General features: G+C 44.3%; 1 long non-coding RNA gene across 1 annotated transcript; it reads right to left on the reverse strand.

Annotated features, from left to right (window-relative positions):
* Nucleotides 1-4,916: 4,916 nt before the first annotated feature.
* LOC119857964 lies at nt 4,917-25,164 on the reverse strand. The gene is made up of 3 exons (XR_005293749.2): nt 24,585-25,164; nt 15,909-15,977; nt 4,917-5,035 (listed from the first exon to the last, which is right to left on the reverse strand). It is a non-coding gene; the product is annotated as an uncharacterized LOC119857964 (long non-coding RNA).
* Between the last annotated feature and the right edge of the window lie 740 nt (nt 25,165-25,904).

The following is a 25,904-nucleotide window of genomic DNA, read 5'->3' on the forward strand; positions in this document are numbered from 1 at the left end:
TCCCTGTTCTGTGGGAAAGAGAGGCATAATTTGAATCAGGGGTATAAAAATACAGCACTGTACTGTAGAACTAAATATGTGCTGTTCCACTTCATAAAGTACTTTGCCTAGGACCTAACGAATGGCCACACACAGTAATATAAGTATGATGCACTTTAACATGTTCTAGGGTTCCCTTCATTGTTTCACCAAGTGGCAAGCAAAAGGTGGGACAATTTATCTAAGAGTATTAATAATAATTCCTTATTTGTCTTGCAGTAGCACTCAGTGTGCTAGGTGCTGTCCACCCACAGAAGAAGTCCCAGTCACTGCCCTGCAGTCAAAGAACTTCTCTTCAGTAGGTAGTTGGCCAAGCAAAGAGAGGATCTACACTCCATGGCATTCCTCTGTTTTGTCTGTCTGTAATATGGTCATTCTTGAATATCAATTGCTCAATTCCAAAATTTCTGGAATGGTTCTAGGCATCAATAAGCAGAAAGCCTGTTCATTCTGGTGGAAATCAGAAAACAGGAAAAACCTGATTTAGAGGAAAATCTGGTCCATGGGCTGTCTGGTCCTGCAGGTAAAAGTGTTTCATGTGCTGGGTAACAGCATGAAAGAACTCCAGTTTTCTAAAACTAAACTGGCATTTTATTCAGAGAACTATTTACAGAGATGTTGCCACTGCAGCTGGCATTCCAGTCATGTGCACACAGACTGACTTCCCGGAGCGTCTTGAAATTTGTGCTCCTCCCTCCAATTTCCATGCAGTTTCTATGTGGAGGATTCTCTCTGGCACCCCCTACTACTAACGTATTACAGGCAGCAGCATAACGTGCTGCTTTCTCTCAGGGTGTATAGTTTGGTTTACAGACGTACTGAAGGATGCAACTCTCTAGATTAAATATGTTTTAAATTCAGTTTTAATTAACTAATGGAATTTATCCTTGCAACAACTGTAAGGGAGGGAAGTGCTATTATCTCTCACATTAACACAATGGTATAGCATGCAGGCCATTTTAAACACTGTTCAAAACGGTACATTGTCTAGCAAAAATTTGGTCAAAATCCCCCAAACTGTAGCCAGAATAGTTCACAATTGAATGGTCCTTTGGATTATTAACGTGATGAATTAAAGCAATTGCCCAATTCAGCTAGGCCATAAAGATTGTGCCAGAAGGTATCCTCATTCATCTGTTGATAGCAGACTGCATGCACTATGGTCTCTGCTACTGCAGATATTAGGTGTTCTTTAGGACCTAGTCTAATTAGAAAACAAACACAGGATGATCCAAAGAGAGTCCATAAAAAACAAACTGCCAAAAAGGGCAGCAAAAGTACAAGCTGGCTAATGGTTTATTTAAATTAGGAGGATTCAAAAACGGCAGCATGAGCCGACGGGAAAGAACTCTTCACACTGCAGGTGTAGGTGTTAAAATACACGCTTCTGGGGTGTGTTCTGGGAATTGCAAAGTACAATAAATGTAGCCTGCTGTGTAATGATTTATTCATCTTAGCAGTTATTTATTAATATACAAAAAACCCGCAGGTGGTGAGGCTTAACTTCTCTTGGGATCATTATGTGGTTTTATGTTGCAATATAAATTACCAGCCCAAATGATTTCTGTGATTCTTATTTCTGTGAAACTGGGGCACAAAGGGCCATTAATTAGCTCATCTGCAACTATGAGAACATTCTGTACCCAAAGCAGCAATTGATACCACAAAAAAGAGTATGTATCTGGGGACACTGTGCCAGGTTAAATGAAACTGCATTGGCTAATGGCAAAAAGATGGCATTTAATGGCAATTAACTCAGTAAAAATGACTAACTCCAGTTTCCAGAGTTTACTCACCTTAGGGGGAAACCCCGCTTTTGCAGAGGAGCCAGCCAAAAATTTATTGAACCACATAGGAATATAGGAACATAGGAATAGTCAGCCTCACCTCAGTCTCTGGAAAAATCATGGAGCAGGTCCTCAAGAAATTAATTCTGAAGCACTTAGAGGAGAGGAAAGTGATCAGGAACAGTCAGCATGGATTCACCAAGGGCAAGTCATGCCTGACTAATTTAATTGCCTTCTATGACGAGATAACTGGCTCTGTGGATGAGGGGAAAGCAGTGGACGTGTTGTTCCTTGACTTTAGCAAAGCTTTTGACACGGTCTCCCACAGTATTCTTGACAGCAAGTTAAAGTAGTATGGGCTGGATGAATGGACTGTACGGTGGATAGAAAGCTGGCTAGATTGTCGGGCTCAACGTGTAGCGATCAATGGCTCCATGTCTAGTTGGCAGCCAGTATCAAGTGGAGTGCCCCAAGGGTTGGTCCTGTGGCCGGTTTTGTTCAATATCTTCATAAATGATCCAGAGGATGGTGTGGATTGCACCCTCAGCAAGTTTGCAGATGACACTAAACTGGGAGGAGATATGGATACGCTGGAGGGTAGGGATAGGATACAGAGGGCCCTAGACAATTAGAGGATTGGGCCAAAAGAAATCTGATGAGGTTCAAAAAGGACAAGTGCAGAGTTCTGCACTTAGGACAGAAGAATCCCATGCACCGCTACAGATCGAGTGGCTAGGGATCGAGTGGCTAGGCAGCAGTTCTGCAGAAAAGGGCCTAGGGGTTACAGTGGACGAGAAGCTGGATATGAGTCAACAGTGTGCCCTTGTTGCCAAGAAGGCCAATGGCATTTTGGGATGTATAAGTAGGGGCATTGCCAGCAGATTGAGGGACGTTATCATTCCCCTCTATTCAACATTGGTGAGGCCTCATCTGGAGTACTGTATCCAGTTTTGGGCCCCACACTACAAGAAGAATGTGGAAAAATTGGAAAACGTCCAGTGGAGGGCAACAAAAATGATTAGGGGACTGGAACACATGACTTATGAGGAGAGGCTGAGGGAACTGGGATTGTTTAGTCTGCGGAAGAGAAGAATGAGGGGGGATTTGAAAGCTGCTTTCAACTACCTGAAAGGAGGTCCCAAAGAGGATGGATCTAGACTGTTCTCAGTGGTAGCAGATGACAAAACGAGGAGTAATGGTCTCAAGTTGCAGTGGGGGAGGTTTAGGTTGGATATTAGGAAAACCTTTTTCACTAGGAGGGTGGTGAAACACTGGAATGCGTTACCTAGGGAGGTGGTGGAATCTCCTTCCTTAGAAGTCTTTACGGTCAGGCTTGACAAAGCCCTGGCTGGGATGATTTAGTTGGGGATTGGTCCTGCTTTGAGCAGGGGGTTGGACTAAATGACCACCTGAGGTCCCTTCTAACCCTGATATTCTATGATTCTATGAATAGTCCTCTTGGATTAGACTGCTGGTCTGTCTAGTCCAGAGCTGGGCAAACTACGGCCCACGGGCCACATCCGGCCCGCGGGACCCTCCTGCCCGGCCCCTGAGCTCCTGGCCTGGGAGGCTCCTCTCGGCCCCTCCCCTGCTGTCGCTCTCCCCCGCAGCCTCAGCTCATGGTGCCGCTGGTGCGATGCTCGGGGCGGTGGGGCTGCGAGCTCCTGGGGCAGTGCAGCTGCAGAGCCCGGCTGGACCCTGGGCTCTGGGCTGCACAGTGCGTGGCTGGCTCCGGCCGGGCGGTTCGGCTGTAGGGCAGCCAGCCACCAGTGCTCCAGGCAGCGCGGTAAGGGGGCCGGGAGCAGGGGAGTTCGGGGTGGTGGGTGGGGATGTGGATAGGGGTCGGGGCGGTCAGAGGGCGGGGAACAGGGGAGTTGAAGGAGGGTAGGGGTTCCAGGGGGGCAGTCAGGAAGCAGAGGTGGGGTTGGATGGGTGACGGGGCGCAGTCAGCAGCAGGGATTCCGGGGGCAGTCATGGAGAAGGGGTGGTTGGATGGGGCAAGGGTCCCGGGGGGGGGCATCAGGGGACAGGGAATGGGGGGTTGGATGGGGCAGGAGTCCTGGGGGGCCATCTGGGGGCGAGAAGCGGTGGGGGGTCAGATGGGGGCAGCGGCCGGGCCATGCTTGGTGGTTTGGGGAGGCACAGCCTCCCCTAACTGGCCCCCCATACAATTTCGGAAACCTGATGTGGCCCTCAGGCCAAAAAGTTTGCTCGCCCCTGGTCTAGTCCATGATCCCATCTCTGGCAGGGTCTGGCACCATATGCTTCAGAGGAAGAAGTAAGAATCCCAGTAGTAAGCAGTTATGGTATAATCTGCCCCCCAGTGGAAATTCCCTCCCGACCCCAATATTTAAAGGTTGGGCCACACCCTGAATCTTTTGGGGTTATAGCCCTTCCAGAGCTCTTAGGTGTGTTTTTAATATTTACCATATAACATTGGATGTTCCTATTATCCAAATTAACGGCCAATTGTTGTTCAATCCAGCTAAGCTCTTGATCTCACTGACATCATGTGACAATGAAGTCCATTGTTTAACTATCTGTTGTATGAGGGCATGTTTCTTTTTATCAGTTCTGACTGTTCTCTTGTTCTTATGCTATGAGACGGGGCAAACAGACGCTGCCATTCTACCCTCTCTAAACCATTGGTTATTTTGTATTTTTTAATTGTCTCCCTTCTTAAGTGGTACATTGCATCACGGGAGTTGTAGTTTGTGAGCCTGATGTCCCTTATGGAATATACTTCCGTCCCTGACTGGACTATATTTCCTAAAATGGACCCACAATAATGTGATTCCTATGAAGAACCATGCAGCTCACTCAGGAGGTTATATTCATTGCATTATGAGAAGATATAGTCCTCCAGGGGGCCCAGCCTATAGAAGAGAATGAGGGGCCCAGACTACAATTTCCACAAGACAATTCGCTGATAGAGAAGTGAAGTTTACTGTTTTTCTCAACATGTTCAAAACTCAATGTTTCAGGTCAATCCAAACAATAAAATATTCTGATTCAGCTTGAAATGACAGAAAAGTGAAATGTTTGCTTGTACCCAGCTTACCAAGTGATCCTGATCGCTCTGTATCAGTGGCCTATCCTCTTCATTATTTACCAGTCCTGCATTTTTTGTGACTCACAGCCTGACGTCAAGATCTGCTGCTCTCTTACAACGGGTGAATGATTTCAGGATGGACTGGAATTCCATTCATCTGAGCTCAGACAAACAAAAACAAAAGAACCCCAGATAGGATTATCCTTATTTCTTTATTTTTGCAAAGTAGATTTACAGTTTAAATGGAATAAGTAAGTTCAAATAATCAAGCCAATAGCATGTGCGTGTGTTCAGATTGCTTATTTTGCCCCTCAATTCTTTAGACACCCAGATTTGCTGATATACCAGGCACAGGTTAACTAGGTCTGACTGTAACAGGTTACCGAAGAGAGCTTGCATCTGGCATGAGCCAATTATTAGAGTAGATAATAGGATCCTTTCGAGCCTCCAGCCCCGAGCCACAGAGACAGCTGCTCAGTTAAGCCTTTGGTTAACAGTTTGGTTCTCTTTGGCTATCAAGCTGACTTATACTGATTGCTGAGCCTGGACTTTATTTCCAATGACTATGACAATCGTGTGTGATCTGTGATTACTCCTCTTTCATTTTTGCCCCATATGTAAGAGGCCCTTTCTTCAGCCTTTGCTCAGGTATAAATGCTGTGAACACTCCAGCACTGGGCCCCCAGACTGATATTAAAGAAATTAAACAGAAAACAATCTATGAACCAAAGCCTGCTGGATGTCTCTCTAGAGTATCAGGCAAAAGCCTCTATCCCACAAGAAGCAGAGTGCCGTCCTGTATTTTCAACTCCTGGTCAAGAACAAATCGTGTAAAACCAACCTCATTTCCTTCATTGATGTGATTACTGGCCTAGCGGCTGGTGGGGAAGCAGTAGATGTGATACATCTTGATTTTAGGAAGGCTTCTGACAACAATCCCGTATGACATTCTCATAAGCTAAATAGGGAGACGTAGTCTTTAGACTACATTACTATAAGGTGGGTGCACAACTGGTTGAAAGACCATACTTAAAAAGTAGTTATCGGTAGCCAGTCAATTCATTTTATCATTAATTGTGTTATTGTCAGGTGAACCCATACGGTATGTCACATATACTCAATGTGTGATGAATAGATTTAAGTAGGATAGGAGTATAAGACTGACAAGTATTTAGGAGTGATGAGTTTGTATTAGGTATGTAAGTAAAGCAAGGCTGTAATGCAATAGACTAAGGCCTGTAAGATTTCAGCTTAGCCTCACTAGGCCTCAGGCTTAAGGAGGCTTGACGTGAGTGGGTGACCCAAGACTGAGCAAATGCTAGTAAAGCCACAAGATTATTGTAAAGGATGTGCCAATAGTTCATGTTACAGAAAAATAGATTGCAATGTACTGATCTAGACCTCATGGCACTTGATTGTGACATCACGGAATGTTCTGTTCTGACCACAGGTTACCTGGGAAACAAGTTGACATAAATGTTAATAAGATCCTAATAAGAAAAAAGCAGAAATAAGAGAACCACCTATGAAAAGTGGGGCACACAAAAATTTATGGGGTGTGGAAGTACTGGTAAGGAAAAGGAGGTTGGAACCTCATGCATATGCATAAGGTGTTAGGCGTGGTCAAAACAACAAGATAAAAAGGTCCCCTGGTCAGGTTAAAGTGGGAAGATGCTTAGGGGAGATCTCACTGGAAAGACCCCAGCAGGAACCACCCCTCTACCCCTGTTGAGAGATCCACCAGACTCCATAATATCTTTCGGAGTAGCAGCCGTGTTAGTTTGTATTCGCAAAAAGAAAAGGAGTACTTGTGGCACCTTAGAGACTAACAAATTTATTTGAGCATAAGTGAGCTGTAGCTCACGAAAGCTTATGGTCAAATAAATTTGTTAGTCTGTAAGGTGCCACAAGTACTCATACTATCTCTGAGTATGTGAGTATGAATATGGCATTAGTTACTGTGTGGACACTCGTAGGTTTTATACATTTGTTTGTGATTGTAACCTTAGTCATCTGTTTAGCAAAAACTTACAAAAGAGACAAGATTTCTTATTAGTGACTGTGTGCGTAGTCAGAGTCTTCATTCTTCATGTGTTCCTAGAGCCTCTAAATCTAAGACCATCATAGAATCATAGAATCATAGAATATCAGGGTTGGAAGGGACCCCAGAAGGTCATCTAGTCCAACCCCCTGCTCAAAGCAGGACCAAGTCCCAGTTAAATCATCCTAGCCAGGGCTTTGTCAAGCCTGACCTTAAAAACCTCTAAGGAAGGAGATTCTACCACCTCCCTAGGTAACGCATTCCAGTGTTTCACCACCCTCTTAGTGAAAAAGTTTTTCCTAATATCCAATCTAAACCTCCCCCATTGCAACTTGAGACCATTACTCCTCGTTCTGTCATCTGCTACCATTGAGAACAGTCTAGAGCCATCCTCTTTGAAACCCCCTTTCAGGTAGTTGAAAGCAGCTATCAAATCCCCCCTCATTCTTCTCTTCTGCAGACTAAACAATCCCAGCTCCCTCAGCCTCTCCTCATAAGTCATGTGCTCTAGACCCCTAATCATTTTTGTTGCCCTTCGCTGTACTCTTTCCAATTTATCCACATCCTTCTTGTAGTGTGGGGCCCAAAACTGGACACAGTACTCCAGATGAGGCCTCACCAGTGTCGAATAGAGGGGAACGATCACGTCCCTCGATCTGCTCGCTATGCCCCTACTTATACATCCCAAAATGCCATTGGCCTTCTTGGCAACAAGGGCACACTGCTGACTCATATCCAGCTTCTCGTCCACTGTCACCCCTAGGTCCTTTTCCGCAGAACTGCTGCCGAGCCATTCGGTCCCTAGTCTGTAGCGGTGCATTGGATTCTTCCATCCTAAGTGCAGGACCCTGCACTTATCCTTATTGAACCTCATTAGATTTCCCTTGGCCCAATCCTCCAATTTGTCCAGGTCCTTCTGTATCCTATCCCTCCCCTCCAGCGTATCTACCACTCCTCCCAGTTTAGTATCATCCGCAAATTTGCTGAGAGTGCAATCCACACCATCCTCCAGATCATTTATGAAGATATTGAACAAAACGGGCCCCAGGACCGACCCCTGGGGCACTCCACTTGACACCGGCTGCCAACTAGACATGGAGCCATTGATCACTACCCGTTGAGCCCGACAATCTAGCCAGCTTTCTACCCACCTTATAGTGCATTCATCCGGCCCATACTTCCTTAACTTGCTGACAAGAATGCTGTGGGAGACCGTGTCAAAAGCTTTGCTAAAGTCAAGAAACAATACATCCACTGCTTTCCCTTCATCCACAGAACCAGTAATCTCATCATAAAGGGCGATTAGATTAGTCAGGCATGACCTTCCCTTGGTGAATCAATGCTGACTGTTCCTGATCACTTTCCTCTCCTCTAAGTGCTTCAGGATTGATTCTTTGAGGACCTGCTCCATGATTTTTCCAGGGACTGAGGTGAGGTTGACTGGCCTGTAGTTCCCAGGATCCTCCTTCTTCCCTTTTTTAAAGATGGGCACTACATTAGCCTTTTTCCAGTCATCCGGGACTTCTCCCGTTCGCCACGAGTTTTCAAAGATAATGGCCAAGGGCTCTGCAATCACAGCCGCCAATTCTTTCAGCACTCTCGGATGCAATTCGTCCGGCCCCATGGACTTGTGCACGTCCAGCTTTTCTAAATAGTCCCTAACCACCTCTATCTCTACAGAGGGCTGGCCATCTCTTCCCCATTTTGTGATGCCCAGCACAGCAGTCTGGGAGCTGACCTTGTTAGTGAAAACAGAGGCAAAAAAAGCATTGAGTACATTAGCTTTTTCCACATCCTCTGTCACTAGCTTGCCTCCCTCATTCAGTAAGGGGCCCACACTTTCCTTGGCTTTCTTCTTGTTGCCAACATACCTGAAGAAACCCTTCTTGTTACTCTTGACATCTCTTGCTAGCTGCAGCTCCAGGTGCGATTTGGCCCTCCTGATATCTTTCCTACATGCCCGAGCAATATTTTTATACTCTTCCCTGGTCATATGTCCAACCTTCCACTTCTTGTAAGCTTCTTTTTTATGTTTAAGATCCGCTAGGATTTCACCATTAAGCCATGCTGGTCGCCTGCCATATTTACTATTCTTTCGACTCATCGGGATGGTTTGTCCCTGTAACCTCAACAGGGATTCCTTGAAATACAGCCAGCTCTCCTGGACTCCCTTCCCTTTCATGTTAGTCCCCCAGGGGATCCTGGCCATCTGTTCCCTGAGGGAGTCAAAGTCTGCTTTCCTGAAGTCCAGGGTCCGTATCCTGCTGCTTACCTTTCTTCCCTGCGTCAGGATCCTGAACTCAACCAACTCATGGTCACTGCCTCCCAGATTCCCATCCACTTTTGCTTCCCCCACTAATTCTACCCGGTTTGTGAGCAGCAGGTCAAGAAAAGCGCTCCCCCTAGTTGGCTCCCCTAGCACTTGCACCAGGAAATTGTCCCCTACGCTTTCCAAAAACTTCCTGGATTGTCTATGCACCGCTGTATTGCTCTCCCAGCAGATATCAGGAAAATTAAAGTCACCCATGAGAATCAGGGCATGCGATCTAGTAGCTTCCGTGAGTTGCCGGAAGAAAGCCTCATCCACCTCATCCCCCTGGTCCGGTGGTCTATAGCAGACTCCCACCATGACATCACTCTTGTTGCACACACTTCTAAACTTAATCCAGAGACACTCAGGTTTTTCCACAGTTTCGTACCGGAGCTCTGAGCAGTCATACTGCTCCCTTACATACAGTGCTACTCCCCCACCTTTTCTGCCCTGCCTGTCCTTCCTGAACAGTTTATAACCATCCATGACTGTACTCCAGTCATGTGAGTTATCCCACCAAGTCTCTGTTATTCCAATCACGTCATAATTCCTTGACATCACCAGGACCTCCAGTTCTCCCTGCTTGTTTCCAAGGCTTTGTGCATTTGTATATAAGCACTTGAGATAACCTGTTGATCACCCCTCATTCCCAGTATGAGGCAGGAGCCCTCCCCTCACAGACATTCCTGCCTGTGCTTCCTCCCGGTATCCCGCTTTCCCACTTACCTCAGGGCTTTGGTCTCCTTCCCCCGGTGAACCTAGTTTAAAGCCCTCCTCACTAGGTTAGCCAGCCTGCTGGCAAAGATGTTCTTCCCTCTCTTCGTAAGATGGAGCCCGTCTCTGCCCAGCACTCCTCCTTCATGGAACACCATCCCATGGTCAAAGAATCCAAAGCCTTCTCTCCGACACCACCTGCGTAGCCATTCGTTGACCTCCACGATTCGACGGTCCCTACCCAGGCCTTTTCCTTCCACGGGGAGGATGGACGAGAACACCACTTGCGCCTCCAACTCCTTTATCCTTCTTCCCAGAGCCACGTAGTCCGCAGTGATCCGCTCAAGGTCATTCTTGGCAGTATCATTGGTGCCCACGTGGAGAAGCAGGAAGGGGTAGCGATCCGAGGGCTTGATGAGTCTCGGCAGTCTCTCCGTCACATCACGAATCTTAGCCCCTGGCAAGCAGCAGACTTCTCGGTTTTCCCGGTCAGGGCGGCAGATAGATGACTCAGTCCCCCGGAGGAGAGAGTCCCCGACCACCACCACCCGCCTTCTCCTCTTGGGAGTGGTGGTCGTGGAACCCCCAACCTCAGGACATCGCATCTCATGCCTCCCAACCAGCGGGGTCTCCTTCTGCTTTCTCCCCCCAGACATATCATCTGGTCCACTCTCCGCAATGGTACTTGTGGAGAGAACATGAAAGCGGTTAGTTACCTGTGTCTGTGTTACTGGAACCCGGACATTCCGCTTACCTATTGGTCTTAAAACCATGGCCACACAGGAGCGGGACTCACTATAATTCACCACAGAATTTTCAATTCAATTTAAAATATAGGTTACATATCAATGGTTTGCGGTCAAATTGGGAGTGGGGGTGCATCTGGTGGAGTCCTGAAGGAATCAGTCCTGGGTCTGGTACTAGTCAATATTTTCACCAATGATTTGGATAATGGAGCGAAGACTATGCTCATAAAATTTGCAGATGATACCAAGATGCGAGGAGTTGAAGGATTTTGGAGAAGAGGATTAGAATTCAAAATGACCTTGACAAATTGGAGAATTGGTCTGAAATCAACAAGATGAAATTCAGTAAAGACAAGTGTAAAGTACTACACTTAGGAAGAAAAAAACCCAAATGCACAGCTATAAAATGGGAGATAACTAGCTAGCTGGTAGAACTCCTGAAAAGGATCTGAAGGTTCTAGTGGAACACACATTGAATATGAGTCAACTATGGGACATACCTGTGAAAAAGGCTATTATTTTTTGGTGCATATTAACAGGAGTATTTTGTACAAGACACAGGAAGTAACTATCCTGCCTATTCAGCACAGGCAATGCCTCATCTGGAGTACTGTATCCAGTTCTGGGCACCACACTTTAAGAAAAATGTGGACAAATTGGAGAGAGTCCAGAAGAGAGCAACAAAAATGATCAAAGGTTTAGAGAACCTGATCCCTGAGGAAAAGTTTTTTAAAAGTTCATTTGTTTAGTCTTGAGAAAAGAAAACTGAGTGGGGGACTTGATAACAGTCTTCAAATATGTTAAGGGTTTTTTAAAGACGATGGTGATCAATTGTTCTCCATTTCTGTTGAAGGCAGGACAAGAAGTAACGGGCTTCCCTGTTGGAAGGGAGATTTAGGTTAGATACTAGGAAAACATTTCTAGCTATAAGGATAATTGAGCTCTGGAGCAGGCTTCCATGGGAGGTTGTGGAATCCCCATCACTAGAGGTTTTTAAGGACAGGTTGAACAAACACCTGTCAGGGATGGACAAGGTTTACTTGGTTCTGAGCTAGTCTTGAGGTCCCTCTAGTCCTACATTTCTGTGATTATTTAAGATGGGGGGCGTTGAGGTGCAGCAGCTTGTAAGATCAGGTCAAGAACAGCTGATTGCTGCATGCAGAGGAGAGAAATCCAACTTTCTGGGGGTATGATTATTTTTGGGAAGAGTCTGCAATTTAATAGCCAGTTCTAAGAATGACATGCATCCGACGAAGTGGGTATTCACCCACGAAAGCTTATGCTCCAGTATATCTGTTAGTCTATAAGTGCCACAGGACTCTTTGCTAATTTTACAGATCCAGACTAACACGGCTACCCCTCTGATAAGAATTAGTTAGCATAAAACTCAGCCATATGATAACATTAGCTAAAGAGATGAGGCCACTGAGTTAGCAAGTGTCTTATTTATAAATGTATAGAGCAGATCTGGGGGCTTTACATTAAAGTAGAGCAATTGAACAATTATTGATGTGATTTCATGAAAGAGCAAAACATGCAGCTACTTGAAAATTTCCAGGAGACAAAAACTATTTCTTTCACTGAATGGCATCTAAACACCAAGCCCCAGTGACTAGAAATATTGACGGCATTATTAAAATGGGACTTTTAATTTCATATTAAGATCATTTTTAAATTGGCATGCAGGAATTTAATTATGTGTAAGCCCAGTTCTAGCAGTTTGCTGAAATTAGTTTGCAGTTTTCTTTTACACACAGCCTTAAAAGTGTAATTTAACATCTTGTATAAAGGGACTAAATGCTCTTAAATTGTTGGTTTCATGGCAATTGCACTGACCTCTTTTAAGTAAATTCAGTGATACTGTACTCGCAGATTAGCATGAATTGCTACATGGAGAAGTAGCAAACATATCAGGTTGGAGAAGTGCAAGCAAAGCTTCATCCGTATTAAAAAAGATTAAAGGGGTCAAATACACTCCAACCGATGTAAAGCCTGAATAACCCTCAGATACTGAAATAGCAGATTGCAGTGCCTCTGTGCCACTTGTGTGAGGTGTTAGGACCAGATCCATGGATTCTGCAGCCCCTTTCCTGCCCCAGCATGGTGCTCTGTGCGCGGGTCATGTGGAAGATGGGCAGCATGGTACTTCTGTCCATGGCTCCTCCATGAATGCACAAAAGGGCTGAAGTCCCCTGGGGGGTGAAGTATCCTCTACAGCAGGATTCTGTCCTAGGCAGGTTCTTATTCTGCCATCTTGACTATAAGGTATGAGTGCTTGCCAGTTGTGCAATAAGTGACGTGACTAACATCTGTTGTGTGGTTCTTTCTGTGGGTCCGTCTGCACAGCAAAGAAAAACCATGGGCTGCAGGGCTGTTTCATTGCTATGCAGACTCCTGGGCTCAGGCTGGAGCCCAGGATCTAGGACCCTGCAAGGTGAGAGGATCCCAGAGCTTGGGCTCCAGCCCAAGCCTGGAAGTCTACACAGCAGTGAAATGGCCCCACAGCCTGAGCCCTGCAAGCCCGAGTCAGGTGTCACGGGACAGTCAGGGGTTATTCTTTGGTGTGTAGTCATACCCTGTGTCTCATCCTCTTCCCAGGGGGAGAGGTGTGTGTGCAGGGAGCCGTAGATTTTTTTATTAAACACGTATTATACACTCTGCTCTGTGTTTATATTGGAGAAGGCAGGTCAGAGAGATGCACCTTGCACTCAGAGCAGGAGGTGGTGAGGTTTGGGATGGTTCCTTAGTTCCAGTGGAAGTTGAGTCAAAAGTCTTGGCCTAGCCCCAGAGAAAATTGTCTCCTACACAGATGAGCTATACCCTTGTGGTATTATTGGTATTACCATAGTGCCTAGGAGCCAGAGTCATGGACTAGGACTCCATTGTGGTAGGCGCTGTACAAACTCAGAATAAAGAGACAGCCCCTGCCCCAAAGAGCTTCCAGTCTGAGTATGACGTGAGACAACAGATAGGGAAGTACAAGGAGACAATGAGACAGTATTGGTCAGCTGGCTAGGGCATGGTCTCAGCTCACCAGCCACCCGTCCCATTGCCAGGTTTTTGGGAGGACTCGTGGCACAGGAGTTTTAAAGAGGGTGTTGAAGGAGCATAATGGGGGAGCTTTGTGGCTGTTACAGGGAGCTTCTCCCAAGTGCGAGGGGCAGCACAGGTGAATGTGAGAAAGTATTTGTTTGAATATTTAATAAGTGAGTGATGGACCAAGTGAGTGATGGACCAATAGGAGGTGAGCATGGACAGATTGAGAGCAATAGGTAGAGTGGGGATTGACTGTGAAGAGCCTTGGATAGGCAGAAGGGGGGACCAGGAGAGGGAAGCAAACAGAGAGGTGATATGGGCAAAGTGTGACAGGCTAAGAAATTAGAGAGACGAGGTGTGTGAGGTGATGTCTTTTATTGGACCAACTTATGTTGGTGAGAGAGACAAGCTTTTGAGCCACACAAAGCTCTCACCAAGAGAAGATGGTCCAATAAAAGACAGCACCTCACCCACTTTGTCTCTCTATTATCCCGACACAGCTTCAGCTACACTGTATAGGCTAAGAAACGATATTTGCAGCAGCATTTGAATGGATGTGGGGCAAGGCTGCATTTCTCAAGAAAGGATGATACAGTAATCATGATGCAAGATGAGAGTCTGGTTGAAAGTTGGAGCTGTGTGGATGGATAGGAAAGGCCGTATCCATGGCTACTTCTACGCTTGGAGCTAGGGGAATGAATCCCAACCCTCCTGGATTCTGTGGGTATGTACTCAGGGAAGCTAGCCTGTGCCACTGCTCCCACGGCCCATACTACCATATTTACATTACTACCATGTTTAGTGCGCTTGCTTAATAATAGGTAGTGCAAGTATATCTGCTCAAGCTGGGAATCACACCCTCAGCTCCAAGGGTAGATGTGGCCTTCTAGATTTTGTACAGAAAGACTTTGCAAGACTTACCCTGGATGTGAGGACCTAGATAGAGGGCTGAGTTGAGGATGATGCCCAAATCATGGGCCTGAGTGAGGAGGAGGATGGTGGTGGTGTCCTTAGTGATCGAGAAAGAAGGGGTGGGGAGGTCGTGCAGGTAAAGATGAGGAGATATATTTTGACCATGCTGATCTTAAGTCGCCAGTTGGACATCCCAGAGAGATGGTTTGGAGTGGAGAGGTAGGTCAATGAATCGTCCACATCAGGGTGGTAGTTGAAACTGTGTTTGTGGATGAGATTACCGAGAGACAAGGTATAGAGGGAGAAGAGAAGGGGACCGAGGATGAAGCTACATAGAAAGCTGGAGAGGGGATGAGGAGGATCCTCTGCAGGAGTACGTTGAAGGAGTGATTAGAGAGGGAAGAAGTAAAGGGGAGACCAGAGTTGTGGAAACCAAGGGAAGATGTGATCCCAAGAAGAATGTGGCAGATGGTTGAAAGCAGCTGAAAGGTTGGGGAGGATGAGGATGGAACAATGACTCTGAGCTGTGGCCAGGAAGACATCATCAGAGCCTTTGAGAGCCACCTCTGTGGCGTGGCAGAAAGTTCCGTTGGACCTGAGGAGCAGAGTTGACCACGATCCTCATCTTGGAGTGTTAGGTGAATTCTTAGATATTCTAGGCCCAGGTAATTTGGCACCCCGAGAGATAACTTGACTCGATATTCTATAGAGAGTTAGTGCAGAAAGCAGAGTACAGGTTTGATGTGCTCACAGTATCTGCGTTGCTTTGGAGATGGGCTCTGAATTAGCCGGTGTTTCCTCACAGCTGAAGGCTTCATGCCTCAGTATATTGCACTGCTGCAGTCTAGCCAAGAGATAATGAACGATTATATAACTGAGGCCAGGTCATTATCCACTGGGATGTGATGGAGTATCCTACCCACCACAGATGGTGGAAAAAGTTACTCCTCAGAGATGCTGTTATAGCTGAGCATTATGTATTCCGTGACCAATAGATACAAAAATCAGGATTCACACAGAATTAAACAGCAGGGAGATTAAAGGGAAGGTGTGCTCAGTTTCTGTGTCATAAATTAAATAATTTTAATTTAGGAAATGGTGATTCACACCTCTGAGAGTTGATGCTTAATTTTTACCATGAACAATATATGAAAAATATAAATCAATTGAATTATTATTTATTAATGCCACATGCGTATCCTATCTCGAGGTACATTGACAACAAAATATTTAAAAACTTATAACTTTTATGTGATTTAATTTGACTTACTCGGTGATGTGAGACTGGAGTCCCATTGAGCTAGGTGCTGTACTCTCACTGCAAATCCCGATCCTTTACCTGAGGAACATAACATCCAAATAGACAAAAATGACAGTTAACCAAAGCACCTCACAGAGAACCAATTGGTGTGAATGACTGAACAATTGGCTATTTGGTAGTACTTAAATTCTACTGTTGTAAGGCCAAATGAATTCCTGTTCTCAAAGTATGTTATGTTTCTTCGATGTCTACATACTAGTAATTAACTTTCCAAGATCCAAACTAGAAGAGTTAGTCAATGTAGCTGATATTTGTCGAACTTTCGGAAGCTTTACTAAAAATTTCTCCCGAGAAGCCTTCTATATGCGCCTGTTTCTGTTTCTTCAAGTTGTCTCTATTGTGAATTGCACTGCAATGGATTGGGTATTGGAGTGATTTTTGACAAGTAAAAATAAGCTTTGGATGTGCCTCCCTTCTATGTTAATGAACCACTCTTGTCATTTGAAAGTAAAAGACGTTTTACTTACGGGGAACATGAGAAAAATGGTGTAGGCAAAAACAAAATAGTCTTTTCCTGAAACCAGGAAAAAATTGTTAGCTTTGCTTTCTGCTCTGTGCTTTCTGTAGCTCCAGATACCTAAGACAGTTTACCTTAAGCTTTTTGCCAGATCAATATTCTGTCGTCTTTAAACTTTCCTCCAAAGAATCTGTATAGGAATACTTAACCTACAATATTTACTTAAAATTAGTATTTCCTTTATCAAAGGCAGATTCTAAAAGCCAGACATGCCTGAGAGGGATGAAAGATGTGCTCTTAGAGAATCAAACCTGATTAAAAAAAATAAATCCAGAATCTTAAATACAGGGGGAAAGATAGAGGCATAGCTAGAGAGGGGAAAGTGATGTGACAGAGAAAGGGGTAGAAAAGGAGGAATAGAAAAGCACAAGTTAATCCTGTTTATTTAATACACTTGATACCAAAATATTACAGAGAAAGTAAGTCCATAAATAATGTATGTATGTAAATATGTCTCAGCAAACCTTTGAGGGCCATTCAGAATTCACCCCTAACATGGGGATTAATGCTGCAGAGTGGAGCCTCATTCTCAGGCAAACCAGGCCAGCAGTGCAGAACGGTAAGACAACAATAATATATAGTTTATTTGTGAAACTTTATTTTTCTCTCCTTGCCAGTACAAGAGTGTAGCTCTTGTTTAGCTTCTGTGCAAAGAAAGGCCATGCTTGGTTGAAGTATCAGGGGTCACATTCCTCTAAACAGACTGTTCTGCTGAGGGACATTTGGAATTTCCATCTGTCCCCTGGGAAAGTCTGAGATTTCAATAAAAAGAACAGGAGGACTTGTGGCACCTTAGAGACTAACAAATTTATTTAAGCATCAGCTTTCGTGAGCTACAGCTCACTTCATCGGATGCATTCCATTAAGATTTCAATGTTTCTTTGCATCCCAAGTGAGGACAATAAGTTGAAATAGCAAAATTTTTTGTGGAACAACTTTTTACTGAAAAAATTTTGATTTGGAAATGTCCAAACATTTCATTTTGACATTTTCAATTGAAACAAAAAAATTGACCTTTTGAAATGAAAATGTGCCATTTTGGTTTGTTGAGTTGGCCTGAAATGCTTTATTTCAGGTTAGAGTCACCTGACATGAAATAATCCATTTTGATTTTTCCAACAGAAAATTGAAAATTTTCAGCAACACTGAAAATTCCCGATCAGCTCTGGTTACAACTAGGTATGGGGACAGAACACTCAATGGGCATGGCCTTAGAATGCCCAGCTGTTACTCACTCAGGTGGGACGAGAGTGGAGTTCGTACTGCTTCCCTCAAGCCCACTCCACGCAGCAGGCAGGGAAGCTGGGTTCCTGGAGATCTGTGGGGAGTTGGGGACAGTTGTATGAAGGCTCTGCAAGAGCCATTGCAAGAGCTGTTCCCATGGTGCCTCCCAAAATCCCCTCCTCTAGGAGTGGGAAAGCTGATTTTATGATGGAGGAACTGGGAGGAGGAAATGCATGTGGAGTCTGCATTGACTTGTGTAGGGAATGGCAAGTGTATGATGCCCTGGAGAACAGCCACTACTCTCCGCCTGTTTGAGGAACACCTGAAAAGGGGCTTTCACAGGACTGGAGCAGAAGGGGTAAGAGGCTGAAGAACCATCCATCCCTCCCACCCTCATGTTCACTGTTGTCATTTAACATTTGAATTATAGCACTGCCTGCTTCCCTCAATCAAGGACCCTTGTAGCAGGTGGTGGTTTCTATACTGTCCACACAGATCTGCTGCTTTCAGCTCCCTGCTCCCATGGGATGAGTGGGACGCATTTGCTCCTCATTTTGATGCTAAAGGTTTGCAAAGTTGGGTGTTCAGGTGGGTAATTGTTTGATCAGCACACATAATTGTGCACTGAAATATGGGGTTGCATTTTGGCACACAGAGTTTTGGTATAAGTAAGCAAGTTTCTACCTTTGGTAAACTTGATCCTTAAATTTTGGGGGTGGGGGAGTTTAAGATAAAGAAACACAATAAAGCTGACTTCTGCAGCAATATTCTCCCTCCACTCTGCTTTTGGGATCTGAGGGGTTTGAGTGATACTTGCACAGACATCTGCATTTCCAGCTACTTCTTAATAGGCAGCAGGTTTGAAACAAACAAAAGGAAGTATTTCTTCACACAGCACACAGTCAACCTGTGGAACTCTTTGCCAGAGGCTGTTGTGAAGGCCAAGACTATAATAGGGTCCAAAAAAGAACTAGAAAAATTAATGGAGGATAGGTTCATCAATGGCTATTAGCTAATATGGACAGGGATGCAAAACCATGCCCTGAAGTGTTCCTAACTTCTGTTTGCCAGAAGCTGGGCATGGGCGATAGGGGGATGGATCACTTGATGATTTCCTGTTCTGTTCATTCCCTCTGTAGCACCTGGTATTGGCCACTGTCAGAAGACAGGGTACTGGGCTAGATGGATCTTTGATGGACCTTTGATACTGGGCTAGATGGCCATTCTCATGTTCTCTAAACTGAAGTGAAGACCCAAATCTTTTTAGGTCCATGAATGGCTGTGAGTAACACACATGACTCACTGGAGCAGATTCTCCCATCCTTATCCATGCTGGGTTGGCTTGCAGAGCTTTCAATCAAATTGGGGGGTAGAGCTGGTAAAAATGTTTCCCTCAAAAAATTTTCCAGTCAGAAAATAGGGTTTGTCAAAATTTTCTCTGGGGAAAAATGTTTATTTAGTTAATCATTTCTATTTTGTGATCCGGAAAATCAAAATGAAAAATGTAGTGGCATGGAAGTGTCGTGTTGACATGTTCCAATTGACCGTCGTCAAATTTTCCATGTCAACAGCTCCCATTCAAAGCTTCATGGAGTTTTGTTTCATGAAACTTTTGGTACTTCAACATGCCGTTTCAGGTCGGAATTTCAAAATGCTGAAATTCTCCTGTGAAAGGAAGGTTCTGTTTTTTCACCCACTATATCAGAGAGTGCTCAATCAATGAAGTGCATCTGGGCAGGCCTGGAATTGGCATCTCCACTGTAGAGTGGGAGGAAGAGGTTCACAGCTGGCTAGCTGTGCTACACTTTACTCTGCGAGTACTCTTGTTTAAATGAATGTAACCACTTGCAGAGTGAGGTACTATTCACTGTAAGGACAGCACAACTGGGCTTGACTGATGGGATGAAGGTGATGATTTAAACTGAAACTTGAAAAGGGAAGTGTCTCTCCATTGACAATAACATTGTCATCGTGTTTCACTCCTACACTTTTATGTTGAGAATGAGGCACGGAGTCATAAAATCATAGAAGATTAGAGTTGAAAGAGACCTCAGGAGGTCATCTAGTCCAACCCCCTGATCAAAGCAGGACCAAAATATCTGCTTGGAAAAGCTCATATCTCATTATTAAAGTTTACTCTCTTTTATACTTAATGAGTTTAAATGTTTATTTATAGTGCCTCATAGGATCAGAAGCATCAAAGGAGATGCTGATAAATCAGTGCTTCCACAGCCATGCAAAATTAAAGTTCTCTAAGAGAAATGCTCAGTTGCAATGAAGCCTTTTGTATTTTACAGCTTTTTCACATTTTAAGGAGAAAATAGTATTTCAGTTTTCCAATAGGAATTTTAAAAGGTTCTTTCTTGTCAATATGTAATATGGATTTTAGACTGTTTACGAGGAGAATAAGATTTACCTTCTGTCTTTGTTTCACCTCTAAGCACATGCCCTGTGGGCTGTGATCAATATGGCACTATTGTTGAGCACATGGCATTGAGCGCACAGCCAGTGTTACTTGGAGACCTTTAAAAAATTGAATGCAGAAACAAGGAAGAGAGTGAAAATATGCAGAATCAGTGTTTATTTCCCCCTGTGATGTGAATGCAGTCGCTTCTGCTAAGGAGGAGTGATTTCAGCCCAAATATTCACAAGTGGTTACTTAAACTAATGCACTTTAAGGCCATATTTAGGCACCTAAATGACCCGTAGTCCCTACTGTCAGAGGTGCTGAGCACCTCTGGCTCCCATTGGAGCTAATGCTGAGGTGGATTCTCAAATATGGACTTCTCTTCCTAACTTTTGGCACATGATAACAACGCCTAAGTTCTATGAGGTTGAAATGTAAGTCCAGATAGGAATCCTGCAGAGGGCTTGACAAAGTCCTGGCTGGGATGATTTAGTTGGGGACTGGTCCTGCTTTGAGCAGGGGGTTGGACTAGATACCTCCTGAGGTCCCTTCCAACCCTGATACTCGATGATTCTATGATTCTATGATCTGCTGGAGCTCACTGTGCTGCTGGCAGATCGGATGCCAGCTCCTGCCAAGGCCTCTAGGTACCAACTGAACACTGACGAATGCACAGCTGGAAACCAGTCTGGCTCCCCTGTGTGTTTATATTGTTAAAATAGGTATTAGATTTATACAAATGTGTTTAGTGTTTAGACTTTATGAAATATTTGTATGTGCTGCGTGATCTAATCTCACTTACAACATCTGCACCCCATGTTATACGGTTATAGTGAATGTGTAGGAGCAGATTTTTGATAGCCCAGAGCCCAGTATCATGTTTAAACCACTGTCAGCGGCTGGCATACCAATTGTTACGTTTATTGCTGAAAGCAGCTAGAAGGAGGCCTTTCTGAAATCTTAGCACAACTAACAGACCAGGACGGGAGGTGAAGTGAGCGACCTAAAGGAATAAACATGACCCTCTGCCCTCCTGACTTGAGTTGCTTTTCCGAAGCATGCAGATTTTACAAGATGGAAAATCTAGCAATGGTGAACAATTGCTCTACATCTGGTTAACTGATGGAAAATTCCCCTGCCTGACTGAAGGAAAGTTGCCCACCAGACAGCCTGGAGAGCTCTCCCCTTAATTTAGCGTCTGCTCAGCAGTTTTGTTAATGAACAAGCTATATAATACTAACAAGTTAGATATAAAAAGAGGAAGAAATCTGAGCTTGATGGACACTTGAATGCTTGGCCACCTCTCAAGTTCCCCTGCAGACAGCGGCCAACCACTGGATGTTTGCAGTTATCCCCTTAAGACCTTCTCAAGATCCTGGGTAATATGCCTCTGGGATTTTTTTGGGGTGTTTTACTAACCTGCTGCAGACATGCGTAAGTGCTTAAGACTAAGTAAAGTATAGCTTTAAGTAAGAGTACTCTTGTGTTGTCCTGCTTGTGCCTGCTACCTGTCTCTGTGCTGATTGGACTTTGGGAGGGCAAGGTTTCTAAGCATAAGCAAGAGATCCCCAGCTGCTTAGCCTCAGTTAGCCCTAAAGGACATATACTGCTTGCACATTACAGCAGCTTCTATTAGCTTTTGGGAAAAAAGACTGTAACTCGTGTGTGTGTGTGTGTGTGTGTGTGTGTGTGTTTATCTGCTTTAACCTTGTAAATAACTCATTTTTTTTAATTAATAAATCTTTAGTTAATTTATTATAGGATTGGCTACAAGTGTTGTCTTTGGTATAGGATCTAAGGTACAATTGACCTGGGGTAAGGGACTGGTCCTTTGTGACTGAGAGTAACCTGAATATTGATGTGACTTTTGGTGAAAGGGACCATCTGTCACAGAGACAAGCTTTCCTGAGTGGCAGTGCCTAAGCGGACTGTCTGTGACTCCATTTTAAGGCTGTGATAGTGCTTGAGGAGTTCACACTTGATCTTTGGTTGGTGAAATCTAAGTACAGAAATCACAACCAGTTTGGGGTTTGTGCCTCAGCTCTTAACACTCTGCCCTGAGGCTGGCACTCATGCTCCTGAGCCACTCCAGACATATGAACACATAATCCAGACATGAAAGTGAGACTGGGATCCTTTTGAGAGTGTATTTGTGGAGGAGGTCAGAGCAGGTCGAAAGCTGGTCTTTTGTTCCTCTGCTTGATTCCCAAGTCTGACCAGATAGATGCCCTGAGCTTCCTGGGGCAAAGGGGCTGCCTCTCTGCCAGGTAACAGCCCTCTCTCTCTCTGTAACATAAGCCCCTCTGCTGGCTATGCAGCTCTGTGCCCCCTTCCTTTGTTAGGGAACATGGAATGTGCATCAGGACTGCAAGGGCCTTCACTGGCGCCCTGAATGGTCTGTACCGGCTGTTACCTGGACTGTTCAGATGTCCAGCAGCTCCAGCGCTATTTGTGGATTTTGCTCAGCTGCCCCCAGACACAAATGCAGGGTGTGAGGAATTGCCATGGCTGTTCATTCTGACACTGGTCCTTGTGGATTTAGTGGAAAATTATGCTAATCAGTTGAGATGTTCATCTTAGATTTAATGGAAGATGAATCTCTTGATCCCCTGGACTCTTTTAGAAATATCAGGTGCGATCTTCCTCCTTGCTGCATTATCGAACATCTGAAAAACTAAGTACACTATATCCATTGGATCCTTCTTGTAAACTGCTTCCCTGGAGTCTGTGAGAGCTTCCGATACAATTACCCCAGGGGGTGAGGAGGCTCAGCAAGAGCAACGCCTGGCCGGGTAGGAGGTGTGTCCTATAAGGTAGGCCCCAATTCTTTACAGTGTGCTACCACCTACTCTTTTCCTTGTTTTTAGACTATTTCTAAATCAGACAATTGGATCTGAAAACCAGTCATTGTAACTGGGCAGAGTGTCCACTAGCCCTTCTTTGCCAGTGATATGACAGGCTTATGGTCTATTTCTGCAACAACTCGTCTTCCATAAATGAACAAACGATCTTTGTTTTACAATCATGTACCAGGGCTAAAGCTTCCTTTTCAATTTGGGCATAATGGCATACTGTTTTTGTAAGAGCGCTGGATGCATACGCCACCAGTCTCCAGGTGGTGCTCATATTTTGTAGCAATGGAACCCCTATGCCTTCTTTGGAGGATCTGTGGACAACTTGATCTGTCTTCTGTTGTCCAAATACCTCAGGACAGGGGCTTTCTGAATCAATTGTTTTACGTTACCAAACTTGTTGTCCAGGTTCGTATCCCACATCCATTGATTATTCTTTTGCATTAGTATGCAGAAATTGCTGGTTAATCCAGCCAAATTATCATTATCTATCTATCTATCTATCTATCTATCTATCTATCTATCTATCTATCTATCTATCTATCTATCTATCTATCTCAACAAAATTCCCCATTCCTGTGAACTGCTGTAGTCCCTCATCATTTTCTGGCTGTGGCATATCTGTTATAGTTTGCCCTCTGCTACGATCAATACATACCCCTTGTTCAGTTAACCTTCCTCCTCAATAGGTAATTTGTCTGAGCCTGAATTTACATTTTTGTTTAACTTCAGGCCTACTGTTCTCATCTTGTCCAATGCTCTCTTTAACCTGTAATTATGTTCTTCTGTTGTGCTGCCCCAGATGAGAATGTAATCTGTGTACACTTCAATTCCCTCAAATATTTGCTTTAGAGTCCATGAAAGCCTTCTGGAGTGGATGGATTTTAGACCAAGTGATAATCTGAGAAAGCAATATCTTCCATATGGTGTAATAAAAATACATAATTTGAAACTCCTCTCATCTCAGGGAATCCTCCAAAATCCAGACAGTACATCTAAAGTAATAAAATACTTTTGTACCAGCCGTATCCGCCAGCAATATCTTCCCTGGTAGGGAACTGAAAATGCTCCCTTTTGATATATTTGTTAAACTCCGAAGGATCCAGGCATAATCTGTATTCCATCCTCCTCCCCACCAAAACTTTTACTAGTGAGTGCACCCATTTGTAGGCTCTTCTAATTCTATGTATTGTTACTAAACAATCCAGTTCTTCTTTGAACTTTTTTCTTATATTTAGAGGACTATTTCTAGAGGCATGTGTGATGGGACAATTGGGCTCTGTTAGTTCAATTTTATATTCAGTTGCTAGTTTTCTTATGACCTTGAAACATCCTGAGACTGTTTCTCTATGCCTGTGTCCCTTATCTCCTCTGCCATGTGCACTCTTTGTATCAGCCCAAGGGCTTGACATGCTTTTAAACCCAATATAAGTGCTTTATTCCCTTTAACTGTCACAAAGTTTATGAGTTCTATTTGATCCTTTACCTTCACTTCTAGTACATGCATACTGCTAGTTGAAATGAGTTCCCCACTATAAGATTTGAGTTTAACCGGTTTGCTCACCATGTTTCCTGGCTTTTTTTCCCCTTCAGCCTTTTACACTAGTATCTGAAACAACATTTACCTGAGTTTGAGTGTCCAATCTGTAGGTTATAGAGTCCCATTAGTTTCTAAGGAAATTGTCCATTCATCTGTTCTTCCTCTTCAGATACAGCTCCTAGATAAACTTGTCTTCTGTGCTGCTGTCTGTACTCTCTTCCTAGATTAGTGCTTCAGAATGCAGGCTCTGCCTCCTTGTCTGCTGTGTGATCCTGGTTGCAGACTTTGGCAAATAACTGCATTTCTTACAAACATTGCAGCGCTTAACAAAAGCCGGGCATTGTTGAGGTCTGTATTTGTGTCCACATCTTGTGCAATGCTTGAAGCTGTCCCTTGTGAACTCTCACGTTTTGTTTTTCAGGCTTCTCTGTGTTTTTTGTTCTCTAGTGACTTACTGCTTGCCAGTTTTTTCTCTCTCTTGTCACTCTATCAAGATTGGCGGTGTCCTGTTTTCCTTCCATTATTTTTATTCTGTTTGGAGTGATTTGTGCTTCCTGACACAGTCTTACTGTTTTATCCAAAGTGAGATCCATATCTTCCAGTAGTCATTTTTGTAGCTCTGGTTCTCTGATTCCAATTCCAATTGGATCCATTATAACTGAATCTGTTAATTGTTCATAGTTGCAGGCTTGGCTCATTAGCTTCAGCTCTGTTAGGAATTCTTCAAAGGACTCTCCTTCCTCTTGTCTTCTAAAGTGAAATTTATACCTTTCAATGTTTCAGTCTTTTGGGGTATGCAGTACTCTTCAAATTTCTGCAAAATTATGTCACAACTTGATGTCTGTGCTTGATTTAATTGCATGCTATTAAAGACATCAACTGTCTCAAGTCCTGCAATGTTTAAGAAGATTGTGATTTTCTGCTGGTCTTCCTTCTTGCCAAAGAGAGCTGCGTACATATATAAACTCAGAATCTCTTCCAGGAGTCTGCTGCATTACCTGAAAGTTTCAACTCCTTGGGGGCTTTTAGTCACTCCATCTCCAAGATGACTCCTTTACTCCTTCTTCACACTTTTCTTTCTCTGTCCTCACTTCTGACTCACTCTGGTATCATGTGTCATCTTGTGAATTCATTGGAAGGCACAGCCTGGACGCTGAGAAAGCCTTACTCCTTAGAACTAAACCAGAATTTGGCATGGAACAGGAGAGCCATGAGCTCCTAGCTGTGTGACTAGGGAAGTGGCCACTTGGCTGCTTCCAACCAGTGTTCTTTAGCCCCAGTCCAGTTCCCTCTAATGTGTGATCTTCCCTTAAAGGCACAGTATGTTCTCCTGACACCACTCTGGTGTGGTTCCCTCTTCAGACAGGTCAGGTCCAGCATCTTCTTGCACCTGTCTGGTCCCATT

This window comes from Dermochelys coriacea, chromosome 6 (assembly GCF_009764565.3).
Source record: "Dermochelys coriacea isolate rDerCor1 chromosome 6, rDerCor1.pri.v4, whole genome shotgun sequence".
Lineage (NCBI taxonomy): Eukaryota > Metazoa > Chordata > Testudines > Dermochelyidae > Dermochelys > Dermochelys coriacea.